Raw genomic sequence first — 18,209 nt, 5'->3', positions numbered from 1 at the left:
ATGCTGCTACCTCTTCACCACCCATCGCTGCTCTACATTCTTGACTGTTGATTCTCAACGGTACCTGCTTTGATCGAACATTACTGAATGATTATATACAATCATAGACTTCAGTCATTCAAACCTGCAATCAGGAAGTTGTGAGCAAGAGTGCATCAGGGGACAATGTGCCTCTTTGTGGTATCATTAATAATCATGTTGTAGAGCGTGACTAACTTGTACCCACAATGCCAGGAGAGACGAACTTGCTTTTCCAGATCACCTGGAGCTGCAAACGTCTTTTTTTAACTTGTCTACCATTGTGTTCATACCGAAAGGTACAACAGAGCTTACGTTTGGGTACTTCTTTATAAAAGGCAGGTATAAACATAACAAAACAAAACTTTCACAGTATAAAATATATACACTAAAAAGACAGTAAGACCTCTGAAGTACAAGTACCAAACACATGAAAAATCAACATATTTAATTACAAATAAATACATTAAAACGAATACCCTCCTGCGTTCTAAAAATTGTAAATAACTTACAAACATCAGATGTGTTGCAATACGTCTATGAGTTTATCCAACACTGCATCAAGTTTACTCCAAATACACTATTGCCACAATGGAAGTGTAAAGGTAACTGCGGTATACTCGACCATCCCGTGCAGGATAGAGAAAACTCGATTGTGTTAAAGGCGAAGATGAGTTTCCAGCCTAGTCTTACTGTAAGGAAGCACCAGGAAATCGCATAGACGTTTGGCAAAATGTTCCACGATTTAGAGTGGGCAAATGTAGATGACCAAAGATCGAGTTTTTCTCGGACAAATCTAGTCATGAACAACTTAAGATCGTGTTAGAATGAAGATATCTAGAGGAAGGTTGACAATGAACCTATCCTTCCATATAATTAGGGGGAGGGGAATTACCTTTATTTAAAGTTTGCCAGGGATGAACAGATTATTTTGTATGTTTTGCCTAATTGGGTAAAGAGGCAACATCGTAATGTAAATTGTTTCATGGGGGTAAAAATAACACTGCAGCACTCCTTACGATAAAGTAAATCTTAGGCAAGAAACATCAATCATTGTCTCAGTCCAACAATTTTTCTGGAGTCGGGTTGACCTAGGCAACCCATATTAATCTGAGACATCTGGGTCAGATTTTGAAGTGAAATTTGGCATATTTCAGTAATACATTGCATAAGCAGCACATTGCAATTCCATTAAGAACATATATGCAATTTCATAATCAGCTGTAAACATACCTTTAAAAATTGTGAATCAAAAGATACAAACGCATGAAATATAGAAATTTACAAACATTAGGGTTGTGAGTAAAAAAATATATGAGCACAATTAAAAATTAGAAAATCCTCACCCACGTGTGCATGCCACCCCTCCTATGAACATTTCCTGCTCCAGGAAAGTGATGGGGGAGGCAGCTGAGTCAGTTTGTAGAGGTCGTGTCTTAAATGGAGCAGAAGGGAAGTTTAGGAGGAGAGGTGTGGTAGGCTGGTGGCCAGAGTCATGAAGTACTTTGGGTAGGTTGAGTGGATTGCAAGGGCAGGTGGAAATTCTGTAGTGGGGGCACTAAGGGCAGGAGATGGGTGAACATAAGCCAAGCAGTGCCAGCCCACTGTTCCTGAGCAGCATTTAATTGTTTATTTTCTTTTAGATCTAGCCCACAGACATCTTCAGCCGTCCCCTTCCTCGTGCTTTCCACAAAAATTGTAAACAGATCCATAAATACACACATGCATAAGCGTTTAGTCAGCCCTCTACATCCACTGATCTATTCAAGTGTCATTAACATTTCGCTTCCATCCACCACAGCCTACCGCCTGTCAGCCCACTGCAGCCACTGGCTCTCTTGATTATGAGCAATGGTATTTAGTCCTTGCACATTTGTACCTCCACCTAGAAAGTAGTGGTAGATTATTCTCTGCTTTCACCATTGCTACCAGTTCGTATGTTATGTTTATTTAATCTTGCAATGTGTCATTTTTTATCTTTTCCAGTCAAATGCACTGTTCATTTAGAGTGCAGCAGTTTTTCATTTTTATTACTCATACACTTTGTCTATTGCATTTCTTTCTAAAAAAAAAAAAAATACAAGTATACTGAGACTAGAACTATTGGTTTCACCAATGCTTGTTTGAACTGTGAATTGCTATATTCTTTATGTAGCGATCGGCAGAAGAAATATGCAAAGTTATAAACCAAGAAGCTCCCCATCTTCTCACACCCATAACAAACATGCTCTGGAACAGACAAACAGAAACACCCTTTAAATACATAAACCTGAATACCAATATACACAAATTAAATAAATAATCATAGCACCCGGACGTAGTACGCCAGCATATATGACTCGTGAAAAGGAGTTTCAATCTCTTTTTTTTAATTCAAATTACTCGTTTCATGCATATTGATAACACGCCAGGAGCAATAGTGACAGTGAGGAGCCACCGACTGCAGCGCAAACAAACAACCACGTTGGGAAATGTATCTGCCTCTTCGAGAATCACACAGAAGCAACATAAAACTCAGCAGCATTTGAACCCTTACATACGCTCAAGCCACTGGGACTCTTTCCGTCAAGGAAAGAGTAGCTTTTCAACCAGTGTTCAGCTACCACGCAAGAGGAATCACGCGCACACTGCGGTAGGCATCCCCTCAGCCGTCACACACTGTAAAACACGCTTATTTTCAACCCACAGTGCCGAATCTTGCTCTCAGCGAGCCTTCCCTGCGTTTCCTTTGTCAGAACACCTTCAAATCATTTTCCACAAGGAAAGATGCATATGCATGTCACACAAAAATTACCAGACTCATCAAACAAACCTCAAGATACCTGAATACAAAAATCCACCATGCATCAATATCCCACAGAAACACGGCATAAGACGTGCATTTCGACTTGGCACAGGTAACACGAACAAATAAAGGCACCACCAAAGGAAGCCAGCCCTTAGTAACCACCAACGTTAAACGTAGCGTGAAAATGTGGCATCCATGAAATTGTGTATGACTTGTGACTAATCAGCCCAGGTTTGCACATCAGGGTTAATTCATACCAAAAAATCATAGAGGTTCATACCATAAAAATCCACATTAGACCAGCATAGTCACAGCGTTTCCGCAAATTCAACCAACAACTTCACCAGGAATAAATGAAACAGTCACGGCATGCGATCAACATTGACAATCTGTCCTTAATTTCGGCGACTTTGAACTGGATGAGAACGAAGCACAAATTACACGTTTCGTATGTAACGGTCGAGTCACATATAGCCTGCAGCATGGTTGGCTTCCACATAATGTTGTCGATCGCCATGGGGACCCTGAAGAGAGCGCACGCTCCGAACCTGTAGAGCAAGTATTCAGTACAGGAGAAAGGCCCAACCCCTTCCAAACAGCGCTTCATTTATGCATGTGTTTGCAGGGGGTTGGCACGGCACTCGTTTTTGGTGACTGGCAGTTATTTCTCATTCTCAGACTTTGAGGCAAGGAAAGAAAGGCTGAAACAGGAAAGGAAAGGGGGATTAAAACATATGAAAACAGTTGCAAACAAGCTCTCACAAGACATTTTATGCACAAGCTCACAGCCCACCTGTCCTCAGGGCTGTGCACACGAGAGAAAGAAAACACCTCAGGCTTAACAGCACCACCAGTGCTCCTCGGCTGGCTCCTGCCAAGCAGCAGCTGATGCCTGTTGGTGGAGTTGGCAATATGGTCTTGCTACAACTGTTCATGGAGACTAGCAGCGTTACCATGAAGAGCAATTTAGAAAATTTCGAGCCATTCATGCACAACCAGATCTCAGAAGCACCTATCTTCCTTCCAAGATTATATTTGCCTAAGACTAGCAGCAAAATTACACTTCTCCCTGTCTTAGGTTTGCAGGAATTCTCCTTCTACAGGGCCATCTGGCGTGAATGCACTGGCGGTGGCTTCCATACAGCTACTCATCTCTTCTCAATCATTTGTTCTGAAATTCACAAAACGTGGAATCACTGCTGATAGTGGGATGATAAGATAGCGTTTGCACTGTGAAAATTAGTTGCGAAGTCTAAAGCTCTGCTGTCTTACTTGGATGGACCTTTTTGTCGAACTGAGGCTTAGGTTTTAAATAACAAGCGACCCGAGAGTTGTCGGGGACCCTGGGTGAATATGATTTGACATGAACAATGATCTATAGACATGCAAAAGAATAAATGTTTTGTATACAAATAGTACATTTATTTCCAATAAATAAAAACGTCTTCCAACAATATAAATGCTGGCGCAGTGGGTGTAGATGAAAAATATTCTTGGTGCTCTCTCATTGTTGATACAAACATGTGAAAATGGTTATTCATAGTGCATTTCTAAAAACAGGAATGCTGATCAATTGTAACCATTTTTGGAAAACTGCAGCTTCTGAGTTAGCGAAGGACCATTCCTCTCTTCCAGCTTTCAACTGAAGTGTGGGCTCCCACAGGGCTCGTCCCTGAGCCCTAGGCTTTTTAATATTTATGTCTGCCCTTTAGTAGATGTCATCTGCTCATTTGGCTTCAAGACAGATTCTTATGTGAAAGCCCAATCTGGAAGCAGACCAACCAGAAAGGTTTACGCCTATCTCTCTGCTCCCTTTCTTTTCTAAGGTGGTGGAAAAATATGTCAACCAACAGCTGACTACATATATTGAGACTAAGGACCTGCTATATGAGACTCAATCAGGGTTCCATCCCCAGTATAGTACCGAATCTGCACTTTTGCATGGCTCTGAATCACTGAGACTCATTGTGGACAGAGGCAAAACTGCAGCATTGATCATGCTGGATCTGAGTGCAGCCCTCAACACTGTTTCCCATGGCCTTTTAGTTAAAAAATTGTGGTCCTACGGGGTTGCAGGATTTTTAAAGGGGATGACCTGTTTTCTTCAGAGCCACACTTATCAATAAGTACAAGTCATGTTTCTCTGAGGTCATCATGCTCCAACATAGGGTCCCACAAGGCTCTACATTGAGCCCGACTCTTTTTAACTTGTATATACGTCCTTTAGCTGACGTGGTTGAGTGTCAGGGTGTGAAAATAGTGGCATACAATGATGCCACTCAACTTATTATCATCTTTACACAGTGCAATGTGATCTCCGTGACCGGCTTTCGAACCTGCCTGGCTAGCCTGACAGAATGGATGGACCTGAGCTGCCTTAGCTTGAATGCAGAGAAAACTGACATACTAATCGTGCGAAAAGAGCCATCCATCTGGTCCGCAGTCAACACTCAGTGCCAACTCCAAAGCCAAAAACAAAGAACCTAGGAATCTGGTTTGACAGCAATATTACGTTTCACAACTAGATATCTAAAATATGCATAGCCCAGTTGCATATCATGGTTGTGGGATTTTCTCTTGAAGTCTCATAGTTGCGGCATGTGGTGATATCGCTCACCTGTCCACACATGCTCTTCGCTGGAGCAGAGTCCTCACCACTGTGGGCTCAGCCACTCTCTTTAATTCCCAGTATGCATTTCCAAGACGCGGTCCTTCCTTAAAGGTCCAACACTTGCGGTATGTGGCGTCATCACTCACCCAGCCCATCTAAATTTTCAGTGGAGCATAGCCCTGACTAATTCAGAACCATCCACTCTCCTTGGTCATAAACAACCTAAAATTATTTCTCAGGGCCACACTTTTAAAAAGATCAATCCAGAATTCTGCAGTTATCTCCTCAAGAGCCTCATGTGTTATGCAAGCATGCCTAGTGGCTTCCTTGCAAATACACAAAAGTTCTTCTCCATTGTACCAACCTATAAGTCCCATCTCTCCCTCCAACTCTACCTTCACCTTCACCGTTACCACATCTAGCATTCTTAAACGGGCATCAGTCTTTGATTGCCATTACTTGGAGATATCAAGCTCTACAGTTGGCACACTCACAACAGGCGTTTCTTCTGTTCGGGGGTCTTGCTCCCATTGCTGCAAAGGTATCAGTCCCAGGTATGGCACTGGACATCGTAACCTCAGGCATGACAGGTGTTTTAACAACCGTGACATTATTCTGGGACATTGTCAGGGGAGCTGACAACGGAATCGGTGGCATTATTTGGGGAGTAGAAAGTGGAACTGGTGGCATTATCTGTGGTGTTAGGAGTGGAATAGGCACTAACTGGGGATTTGGGAGTGGAACAGATGAAATATGTAAATGTGGAAGGGTATCGGGTGGGGCGGCTCCATCGCAATGGTGATGGAGTGTCACCCCACTGGCTCAGCCAGCTGCTGAAAATTAAAAATAAAGCAAGATTTTATTATTGTTTTATTTTTCAGATGCTGTCTCAGCCAGCATGTGCAGGGAGGGGTGGGACCTGGCCATGGAAGGAGGAGGAAGAGGAGTGGAGTGAGTGCACTAAGTGTGCATGTTAATTTGGCCGGCCGTCTTAGGCCAGCCAAACTGACATGCACTTAGATTTATCTGTCCCGGCTGTGTTGCATTGCCGTGTTGGAGAAAGTGCACAGACTCCAGTGCAGTGTCAGACCAAGCTGCTCAGAACAATCCTGACACTGCTCTCATGCTAGGCATAGCATGAGAGCAGCATCAGGATTGCATGAGGAGCCTGTGCTGGTGTCCCAGGGAGTGCTGGGACACCAACGAGAGATGAGCAAGGCGGGCAGCGACAGGAACAGGTACGTTTTTTTTCTTCATTATTATTTTATTCCCCCCGTTCCCCTTTCCCTTGAGATTTGAGGCAGCCACCGCTAGTACCGGACATTCCCCGATCAATGAGGCCCTGCTCAAAAGGCAGACTAGCACCTGCTTCTGCATGGCGACCATGATGTAGTATGGCTGAGCTCCAAGGACTCATAAAACTGAGATTGTCGGAATCTAGTCTTTGTTTCCACTTGCCATTATGTTTCTCCAAATCGTCAAGAAGGCTAAAGCTAAGATTTGAGTACATCAGACTGATCGAACACTCCTCAGCCCCTAACATCAACTCCAAGAATGGGACCTTAGAGAACCCAACAAAATCACTGGTTTTCCAAAACAAGAAATCTCGGATTTGCAGATACTTAAGGGAGTCTGTAAGTTAAATCAAATCCACCCGAAGCTCCTCAAATTATGCCAAGATGGCTCCTTGAGACAGATACCCTAATTTTAGGAGCCCTGCCTCACCCATCTAGACAGACAAGCATCCTGGAGTATGTCCGATAGCAGGGGATTCCTGAGGACTGGGGTATACCAATTAAATCTGCCTAGACCCAATATTTTTGCCAGGTACCCAGCTCCAAAATGCTGCCTCCAGCACTTTAAACCAGACCTTTTTATAATAACTGGTTCCACCAGCTTTAACAAGATGCCATTCACCTCTGGCCCATCTAACATCTCATAAATACATGGTATACCCTTGCACCATATCCCTACTTCCAATAAGGGTCCTCATATATTGAAGGACAGTGGCCAGCTGATACAACCTTAAGTTAGGAAGGGCCCATTCACACCTCTCCCTGAGTAAGGACAAATACCTAATTGCACTCCTTATTTTGCCATATGACCAAATAAATCTGCAATCATAGCTTCCATTATTTTGAACAATGAGCTTTCAAACTCCAATAGAATTGCCTGAAACAGATGAAGAACTTTCAGCAGAAATAATATTTTAACAATATTGCACAGACCCATCAGGGACAGATGTAAATTGTTCCATCTCCTGAAGTCCTGCTTTGCTTTCCCAATTAGTCAAGCCGTATTAAGCTTAAACATCTGATCGACCTTAGCACTGATACAGACTCTCAGGTAAACCACTTGCTTGACCACCCGAGCATCATGGGTAGAAATTTGGTTAATCACCACCAACTGTGTTTTATTGCTGTTCAGAGAGTAACCTGCAAACTCTCCAAACTCTAAAGCTTCCTCCTCTATGGCCCACAGTGCAGCATCCGGGTTAGCAGTTACAATGTGGGCTAGAATTTTTGTCTCCCAGTCGCAACCTCTTACTGATAGTATAGCTGGGTTAGCCTCTAACTTATGGAGAAAAGGGCCAATATATAGCACAAAGAGTAGAGGGGAGCATGGGCACCCCAGCCTAGTTCCCCTTCCATTGACTGTAAGCGGGCCACAGGTTTATAATAAATAGTCTTCACTGCCTTGATGCATCGCCATCCTCATCCAAATGAGCCCATGACTTTCCACAGATATTCCCAAGTGAACCTGTTGAATGCTTTTTCAGCATCCAAAAGGGCCAGAGCCATGCACCCGTTCGCAACATTCGTTGAGTCAAAAAGTGTTATGACCCTGCGTATGTGATCAGTGGTGTCCCAGGAATTAAGCCATGCTGACTGATACAGACTAGTTTAGCGATAATACAACCCTGCCGGGTGGCCAAAACTTTAGAATAAATCTTTCCATCGCTATTTATTAGGGTTATGGGTCAGTATGATCCCGGGTCACAGAGAGCCTTCTGTTTCTTAAAAAATGACAAACTTAGCAGTCGACCAAGATTCTGGAGGCCTTTGGCCCTGCCTGTTGCACTTGCACAAAAATATCCAATATAACCAGTACTGTACAAAAGGCCTTATAAAATTCTAATGGGATTTCATTGGTCCCCACAGTCTTCCATGATGGCAGTTCTTGAAGGGCTGCTTTTAAAACCTCAATAGTGAAATTTGCTCCCAAGTCCCGCTCCCCCTGAGTGATTCTGTCCAGAGCCACTTCATTGATAAAGCCAGCCGCCACTTTCTGGTGAGTACATACTGCTAGGGGATGTCCCACCTGTTCATTATACTCCCAGTATTCGTGCAGTCTAGAAAGAAATTTCTCTGGTGTTTTTTAGCCGTGATTTAATTGATCACAGCCTTAGCAATTGCTATCTGCTGCTGGGCTACAGTGGGATCCAACCCATCAATTATTGCTGCAACATGGAGGGCTTCTACCCTACTAAGATTCTCGTATATTTCCTTGGTAAGAGATTGACTCTATTTCTGATGATTTAGACTAAACCTGAGGGTTTCCCCCCAGACACCTGCTTTAAAGGCATCCCAAATGACTCCTGTTGGGGCATGCCCAAAAATTTAGGTTCAGAAACTCAGGGATCCATATACTCATGTGTTGAACAAATGCTGTGTCAGACAGAAGACCTCTATCAAATGACCAACTCCGACCATTCCTTGTGAGGCCTTCGAGGATGAGTTAAATTACCAGAGGATTATGGTCAGACATAAGTCGGGGGAATAACTCTATGATAAATCTGGTGTCAGAAGGAAATACTCCAAATGAGCTAAAGAGCAGCGAGGGGCCGAATAATACGTAAAACCAGGATCTGGCGCTTTATGCCTTAGCCAGGCATCCACGAAGAGCTCTACAAACTTGTGGTTACGACTGGAATAAACACTGGGATAGGGGCTGGTTGCATCCTTAGAAGTAGCACAGGATCCATTAAAATTCACATCGCCACACACAATGTGTGGACAGGCCAGGCCACAATTTCTACTGATAGAAATCTAAGATATCTGGCTCATCCAGTACTGAACCGTACAGTGAGCATAGAAAGACTCCGTGTTATATCGACATTCTATTAAAGCCCGTCTCCCATATTTGTCTACAGAACAGCAACTAAAATCCCATACCTTGCCATGGGCAAGAACAGCAACCACCCTTAGTCTTCATGCCCTGGGTGGTGCTTACCACCAGTGTCAGACCTAAAGTTTGCAATGGATTCCTATTGGATCAATCTACATGGATTTCCTAGAGGCAGTAAATATCTGCATTCAGAACTTTCAGATCCTCGGCTACCCTTCTTCTTTTTTCTCCATCATTCAAACCACAAATGTTTGTAGTAGCTAGGAGTAATTTAGCCATAATCCCAGTACAACACACTTCCAACGGAAGCCCACCACAACGTTCGTCATGCCTCTTCAGCCCTTGTTGATCAATCATGTCCTCACTAAGACAGGGAAAGGCTGGCGGAGGGGGTGCACCAGGGCACCCCTGGGGGGCCCTGCACTGCCCATGCACTTGACATGGGCAGTGCAGGGGCCCCAGTGCAGTGCCCCATCGCACAGGTCACTGCCTGATTTTCAGGCAGTGATCTGCGCGACGGGTGCAGCTGCGCCCTTCGCACAGAGGCATTGGCGGCAGTTCCATGTGGAGCTGCCATCAATGTCCCGGCCAGGCCTTCTTGTGGGCCGGCGGGCGGAAACAATGTTTCCGCCCGCCGGCCCACAGGAATGTTCTTTATGCAGCCGGCGGGGATCCAGGGATGCTGGCGGTCAGTGTTTTGACCGCCAGCACGAACACGGCGGTTTTTACCGCCGTGTTCCTAATGAGGGCCTAAATGTTTAATAATGAAAAACAAAAAGTAAATAAAAATGATGAGAATGTAGTTGCAAATTGGTTGAATTTGATTTTGGACAGACCACTATGAACTTTGAGCAAATATAGAAGCAATACAGGTCACGTGGGATATAGTTCTTTGTTCATAGTTTTTCATTAACCGCTTTGCCTTTTGATTTATTTGAGGGTCATACTACGCCTGTTCAGTATGGAGGACCAGGAACCAGAGTGGACGGAGAGGGCACGGAAAGGGAGCCAGGACCAAACCAGAGAACAGAGGGAGAGGCAAATATTTTACCTGACCTAACCCTGCTGCAGGGGACAGCAGATATATCCTAAAAGGCGGACTGAATAATCTACCAATAAAGCATCAAAACACACCAGTGACTAGATGTATCTTTAAGAGGGGAGGCAGGATGATTATATTCCCCTTGGGTAAAACCCCCCAAAAACTGAAAGTACAAATGCATTTTAGCTATATTTACAAATGCATTAATAAGCTAGAAAGATAGTTCATTGTGGTAACAGCTTGCTCTTCACAAATGCAGTGTTGTGAGGGTCATGAAGTTCTGGCCAAGCAGACTCTGACTTCCCGCCTCCTGAGGTCAGTGAATTAAGTACCTCAACCATGGCAATATAAGACATTCTATTGAAGTCTCTAAGAAATGGCAAAGGTACGATATGAAGTGTTACTTAGAACAAGATATTTTATTGATTGTGCACTGTTACATTTACATATCTGTAACTCCCTACAAATCTATTCACTTCTGAAGGCTGCAACAGTTCCAACTGTAAGGAAGAATTACTAGAGTTCTCTGTGAATTATAAAAATTGAAATTTACTACAGATGAAGGCATCAACATAAGAAAGTAAACCTTTTTTTAAATAGTGTAAACTGAAGATTTCCCACACTTTTCAATGATGTAAATCAGCCGTGTGTAAGGAAAATCTAATTGTTTATTAAAGTCTTACATAGCTAAGTAAACACAGGCAGCCAATATGTGTTTTGTCACTTGGGGGGACTGGTGCCTTTGACGTAATCAGGGCTTGAGTTTGGTACCTCGGTTCCATGTAATGGCTAGCATCCAGTGCTGGTCCTCCTAGGCTCCCAAAACGTGAAGAAATGATAGTTCAATACGTTATAAATATCCAGGCAGTGGTATCCCTCAGGCAAAGTGTGTGGTCAGTATAGTTCCTGCAGTGAAGTGACACCTGGATAAAATGGCATTTGGATTACACATTATTTGGATCACTGAAGAGTGCGGGAAATGTTAATTTACTAATGAGACTGGGCTAGTTCCCAGAATTGGAAGGTGTGGGAGTGGCCACCTTCCCTTGTTTGGCATGCACCTTTGGCTTGATATTACTTTGGAAAATTACTAAAAACAACAGATTGAAGAGCCAAGCACGAAAAGTTTCTCTTGCGACTCCGCTAGCAGTATACCTTTTTTAAATCATCTCCAAAACTCCTTTAGAGCACAATAAAAAGGACTGAAGCACCAACCAGACACGTTTAATGCTCACCAGACCGAGCTCTACTTGGGGGGACTGTAAGCCCCTGGGCACTCCCACAGTTTGTTCAGTTTGATTTTGCTGTGGACTCTTGAGGGTCCAGCCTATGGTGAAGGCCCTGCCTACCGAACCAGCCAACTGTGCTTCTGTATACACGCTAAGCACAAGCATTTGCAGGGTTTCCACGCAATGACCTTGAGGAGCAAGATGCTAAGACGGATTGTGGTCAGAAACAAAACGTGCATGACAAAAGGCATGCTTGTGATGTAACTGTCAGAGATCCGCTGCTCGGCTGAAAATATGCATTGTGGCTGCAGGGCGCATACACTGAGAATGTTTGCAAAGAGGTATGCTTTGTGAAAACCACTGTTTACAGGGCCTGCATCCATTTTGATTACAGCAGTAACTGCTCCTTTAATGCAGACCCTATCTCATTCATCACCCTCATGTGGGAAGTAATCGTTTTAAAAGATAGAAAAAAAGGCCTCCATAAGTTCGAGCCTGGGATAGAGATGTGAGAAAGCAACAATGAACAAAACAGGAGAGATGGTTGCCTATTTTACCAACATCTGTCAGACAATAAATGTATAAAATCTCAAAAAATCCAACATTTCGCCACAATGACAGATATGTACAAAAACATTAACACCTGTTTCCAAATCCTCACAGCTGCTGACAAAGATGTGCTTACTTGCACAGCATTCTACTTGGCTTTGCAATATCACTGAGAAAGAAAAGCTAATCCACAAATTCTGAAACCCCGTGGTCGCCATACAAGGTAAGTACATACCGTTTTTATTATGTCCCTGTAAACAGACAAAGTAGAAATGCATGAATATTTACAAAGAATGACTACCTGCCACACCGGCTGCGAGTCACACCACCCAAATGTGCCCAGCTCAAACAGGAGCTAGACAGGATGGACAATAAACCGGTCCTAAAGCATGTAAGCAGATTCATTATATTCCCAGAGTACATCGTTTTCAGAGGATGGCCCTGGCAGCATTTCAGTATGGTGTACGTTCTAGCACACAGATGTCCCATACTGAACAGATCCAAGAAGCATTTTCTGGATTTCTACTTTCTAATTACGTATTCACATATCAATAGAACTCATTCATGCAGTCAATGGTTATCTTAAAAATATCCCCAGATCTAAGAAAACCGTGGCCACATCTAAGAAAGCTTTGTCAATTCATCGATTGATTTATCTTTGCAGAGTTTGACATCCCAATAGAAAGCACACGTCAACTTCTTATCGTTTCGAGTTAAGCATTCTAACCGGCCAAGCTCATTAAAACTACATTTTAGGTATAGTCCAGGGGGTTTGTGGGCATTTTCCTTTCAGATCAAATACTTCAAATTGATCTGGGGAAAATCTGCTTGGGGACTTAGCATATCAGTGCCCTTAAAGAAGTTAGCACTAGCTTGTTCACAACTTCAACAAAGGCAATGAGGTGCCCCAGTGAATTTTCAAACCTGCATCCAAATAACGCAGTCTCAGTGGCTTTAAAAGTGAAACATTTGCGTCCATTTTTTTGTCACCGTGGTTATGTGTGATACTACAATTTCCACCGCTAACCTGAGGTTGTATACCAGAATAACATGTTGAAAATATAGTTCTGCCATAATATTATGGGCAACATATCGAGGACCAAAATAGCTAGAAAGTAAGTGTACATAGGTAAGTATAAATTTACTATCCTTAACTCCACATCTTCGTACTTAAAGGTACTTAAAGGTATGTACATCTGGAGTTAAGGATAGTGCATCTATACTTCTCTAGTATGTTGATGAATAGTTAAGTATAGGAAATCTATACTTCTCTACTACGTTGATGTAGATTTAAGTATAGTAAATCTATACATCCCCTACATATAGAAATGGAGTTTAGTATAGTAAATCTATACTTTCCTCATGCGTAGACATGAAGTTAAGGATAGTAACTCTATACTTACTGGTATACACTTACCTTTTCAATATTTTGATCCTGTATGTTTTGTCCTCAACATTTTGGCAGGGTGATATATTGGAAACGATATTTTGACATATAAAGATCGATTAGCTTCGGCCTTCAAAGGTGTACCAAGGGGCCCCAGTTTGTGAGCATCATATTCAACTCCTAAGTACGAAAAGGGTTTCACATACTGAGGACATGGCATCATTGGCTTGGTTTGATATTCCTCATCCCACAAACATGGCCTGTTATTTTGACAGGTTTCTTCCTAGATTCCTAGACTTTGCAGTGACCAGAGCCATTTTGTTTATCAGTACAACATCACCCTGAAACAGAAGACATGATGCTTACCAATCACCTACTTTCAAAGTGACTTAGCATTCTTCCCTCAGTCCTTCTTCTGGTTGATTCATGCAGAGGCCAAAGTAGAATGGAATCAAGATGTAACTCTCTTTCAACCCCTTTGAGGATGCAAACTACTTGGTGCACTCGCCATTACTTCCATATTTAGTTTGCTTTTCAGGCATGCATATGTTTAAGAAAAGATGTATATTATGGGGGATAAGAAAAAAAGAGAGTTTGCACATACGAGGAGTCTCTGTCTGTGTTGGTGACAGTTACTCTCCTGATTTAAACAGAATAGTTGTAACAGTTCTTTTCTTTGCCGTTTTATCTGCAGGGGTTTTCTGGAATGGTCACCACCAACACCCTCGGGAGAACAGAAGAATGCATTAGTAAGTATAGGTGAGATAAGCCGCCTGTTTCTTCCCCCATCTTTTCTTTCTGTTACCGTCTATTCATTCTTGAGATAGATTTTCAAAGAGTTTGTCACCAATCACCTGTGCTGAATTAAAAGAAAAAGAAAAAAAGAACCTTCTAACTAAAGTGTTGGGCTTGGAAATCCTGGGGCTTTTAGGCCAGGGGTCTCAGTTTCATGTAAAGCCAGGAAGGATAGATAAATGGAGAACACACATAGTTATGCATCAGGAAAACAATTGTACCAATTTGGTTTACTCAGACACTAAAGGAGCATACACTTTTTGCAGGATAAAACATAATGCCAGCAAAACAATAGCAAGGAATAGAGAAAAATATAGATAGAAGGTAAAAAACCCTGAAAAGCAACTTTATCACCATCATTCCTTTATTTTGGCTGACAAAGGGCCATAAAAGGAGATAAACATACATTCATATAAAAACAATAAAGTAGCTATCATACGTGGGTGAGAGCATGCTCTAATCACTCATCCAAGTAGTCACAACTCTCCTGAGTTGTGGCTCCACTCCTCCAGGTCTCCATGGTCAGTCACCTTCTGGTTCGGTTTCCTTAGATCTCTCCCTGTCTCCAGGCACTCCGCATCACTGCCACAGTTCCCCTTTCTGGTTCCTTTTCTCTCTCAACTCCCATCTCGGCGTTATCCTCTTCTCATCCTATATCTGCTGTTTCTCTCCCGCTTCCTCCTGTGTCAACGTTTTTCTACTCCCTAGGGAACACTTTTGGTTTGTCTGCCATCTGTTTTATGTCTTTTCCTCTGCCCTCTTGTGCCTGCAGAAGAAAGTTCTTTCTTATTCTCTTCGATTCTTTAGTGGTTATCCCCATCCCTGTTCTAACGCTGTCTGTTGTTGCTTTTCAGGTACTGATGAGGTGGATCAGCCATTACTAATGGAGCCGTGGCCCCATTTCCAGGTAACTCGAGAGGGGAGTTCAGCCTCTCTTTACACTTGCAAATACATTTTCTATTTTGAAGGCGAGCAGTTACAAATTGTATAATCATGTAGGGTGGCAAAATTACTTATGACAGCTCCACATTAAATATTTTCATTTTAATGAATAAGTCATCATCATAAAAACTTTATTTTGGCATCCAGTGCCATAAAAGTCACATAGCACCACAATAAATAATGGGTTAGAATTCAGAAAATAGGTTGGGTTGAAATAAATAAGAAAAATAATAGTGCACGAAATGCAGTACAATAAAAATAATATGGTATAACACAGTTCCAAGATACAGTATTGGGACAAAGATAGACATGTATAACTATAAAGACTTGGGGCTAGACTGTCTTAGTAGACTTCCTTCTGGTGCGCCACATTCCCCCGAGAAATTTGGCAACTGCAATGGCAATGGGCGGACTGGAGCCTGATCTTAAGATTGTCATGGCCACGGCATGATCTCGGGTCCCAAGCCGTTTGCAAGTTGCTGTGAGCCATTTCCTTCGTTGGTGAGCGTGGGATGGACAAACAAAGAAAACATGGGAAGTTGACTCCTTGTACAGGGTACAGCATGGGCATAAGTTGCTGATTGGGGCCTTGTTTTGCCATCTGCTGGTAAAGGTATTAAGAGGGAGGGAACCAAATCTGAACTGCATATAGAGCTTCCTATCGGTCTGATCTAAAATGCAGTCCAGGTAAGGTTCTAGCAACAGGTAGAATTGAAGTCCAGAAACTCGCTAGATAGACACCCTAGTGAGAGCAACCGAGATATGGACTGGGATACCCAATCCCAATAGCAGGACTTCACTCTTTCTTTGGTCGGTAGTGGCCTTGTGTGTGGAAAATTCCACGAGTTTCCCATCCCAATGGCAATCAATGCTGACTTAACTGAGTGGCTCCACCAGATCTTGTTGGAGGTATCCAAAGAGCAAACTTCCCTAAACGCGGTGGCATAGGGAGAAAGTTCGGGAGTTGCCATGATTCTCCTCCAGAACAGTAGCGTCCTAAGACCAGCTATAGCGCCTAGGGGTTTGCGGGCCAGATCCATGTGCAGAGGAAGAAGTGGGGTGCTTGGGGGCAGAGAGGTGAGTTTTCTCATACACATATTCTCTATACGGGTGAGTTCCCTTACATCCTCGAAGCCCCAGAGTTCAGCCCCGTATAGAGCTGCGCTAACGGACTTCATGTTATAGATGTGGAGAGCAGCAGCTATTGGTCGTGATGATGAGGCATGGTGCTCCCTTAAAAGGACACCCACTAACTAGCCGAATTTTAATGATGTGGAGTTGATATGGGCTTTCCAGGACATTGGGTCTGATAGTTTGATCCCCAGGTAATCAAAGATGTTGACTAGTTCTAGTTTGGACCCACCTAGGAAAAGGTTCCCCCATGTGACCTATAGGGGTTCATGACCATGAACTTGGTTTTAGAGGTGTTTATTTCTAGGCCTCTCGTGGAGCAGAAGTCATTAAATCGATTCAACGAGGATTGGAGGCCCATCAGGGTTTTGGATACTATCAAGGTGTCATCTGCGAACAAAAGTGTGGTGATCTTTTCGTTGCCTAGGGCTGGTGCATCAGAGGGCTGTGAGGTGAGATGATCGATGACCTGATTCAAATAAAGGGAAAAAAGAGTGGGAGCTAGTACGCAGCCCTGCCGAACGCCCCTGACTACTTGGATCGGATCGGTGAGATTGCCCTAGCTCCCCCAGCGTATTTTTGCATAGTTGGCCTTGTGTAGTCGGATTGTTGTGGTCAGAAGCCCTGGTGGCAAACCCATCTCCTTAAGGGGCCTCACAAAGTTTTCCTCTAGGGACCAGATCAAATGCTGATTTAAGGTCTATGAAGGCTACATAGAGATTCCCCTTCCCTACCACTACGACCTTCCAATACAAGAGCAGAAACATGAACACCTGATCTATGGTGCTTGTTTTGGACCTAAAGCCAGCCTGGAGTGGTGATAAAATGTCGTTCTCATTGATCCAATCTTGGATTTTCGATAGTAGTGCACGACAGAATACCTTTTGTACTGTATCTATAAGGCAAATGGGCCTATAGTGGGTGGGTAGGGACCTGTCGCCTTTCTTGTAAATGGGTATTACCTCGGCACCCCTCCAGGACTCAGGAATGGGAGCTCCCTTGACCTTGAACCAATCTGAGGGCAGGATGTTATTGCCAATTTTCGGGGCTCCCTTTCGGTTTCTTTTGCTTATTATGGCCCAAAAAGATCTGGAGTCCCTGCATTCACATGCAGCCCTCAGGAGGATCCATCTTTCCTCCTCCCAGTCCTTCCTGGCCTTGTTTTGCGTCTGTCTGTACTGGTTCCGCAGAGACCTAAATCGGGTGACATCCTTATGTCTGATTGCGCTAATTAGCCTTGTTCGTGCCAGCCGGCAGTCCCGATTGTACCAATTACCCCCTCACGGGGAGAAGCACTGCAGGACCTGTGAGCAGCTGGCAGGGATAGGAGCTGTTCAAATCTTTGGAAAAACTCAGTGTGAACATTGATTAGGGAGGAACAGCTTCCCACATCCTCTCCCATCGTAGATATCAATGATACACAAAGTGCCAGGTCCAAATCGATGGAAGAGAGAATGTCGTCTCGCAGGAGCACCTTGTTCCATCTAAGTCGCCGTCTGTTGTTCTCAGCCTTAATCACTTTTGCTACTTTGGTAGTGGTTGTTGCTGGGGGTGCCCTGCCCCACGGTGACTCTAAACTGAGACAGAGC

The sequence above is a fragment of the Pleurodeles waltl genome, chromosome 1_2 (assembly GCF_031143425.1).
Source record: "Pleurodeles waltl isolate 20211129_DDA chromosome 1_2, aPleWal1.hap1.20221129, whole genome shotgun sequence".
NCBI classification, from domain to species: domain Eukaryota; kingdom Metazoa; phylum Chordata; class Amphibia; order Caudata; family Salamandridae; genus Pleurodeles; species Pleurodeles waltl.
This window is presented reverse-complemented; position numbering follows the sequence as displayed.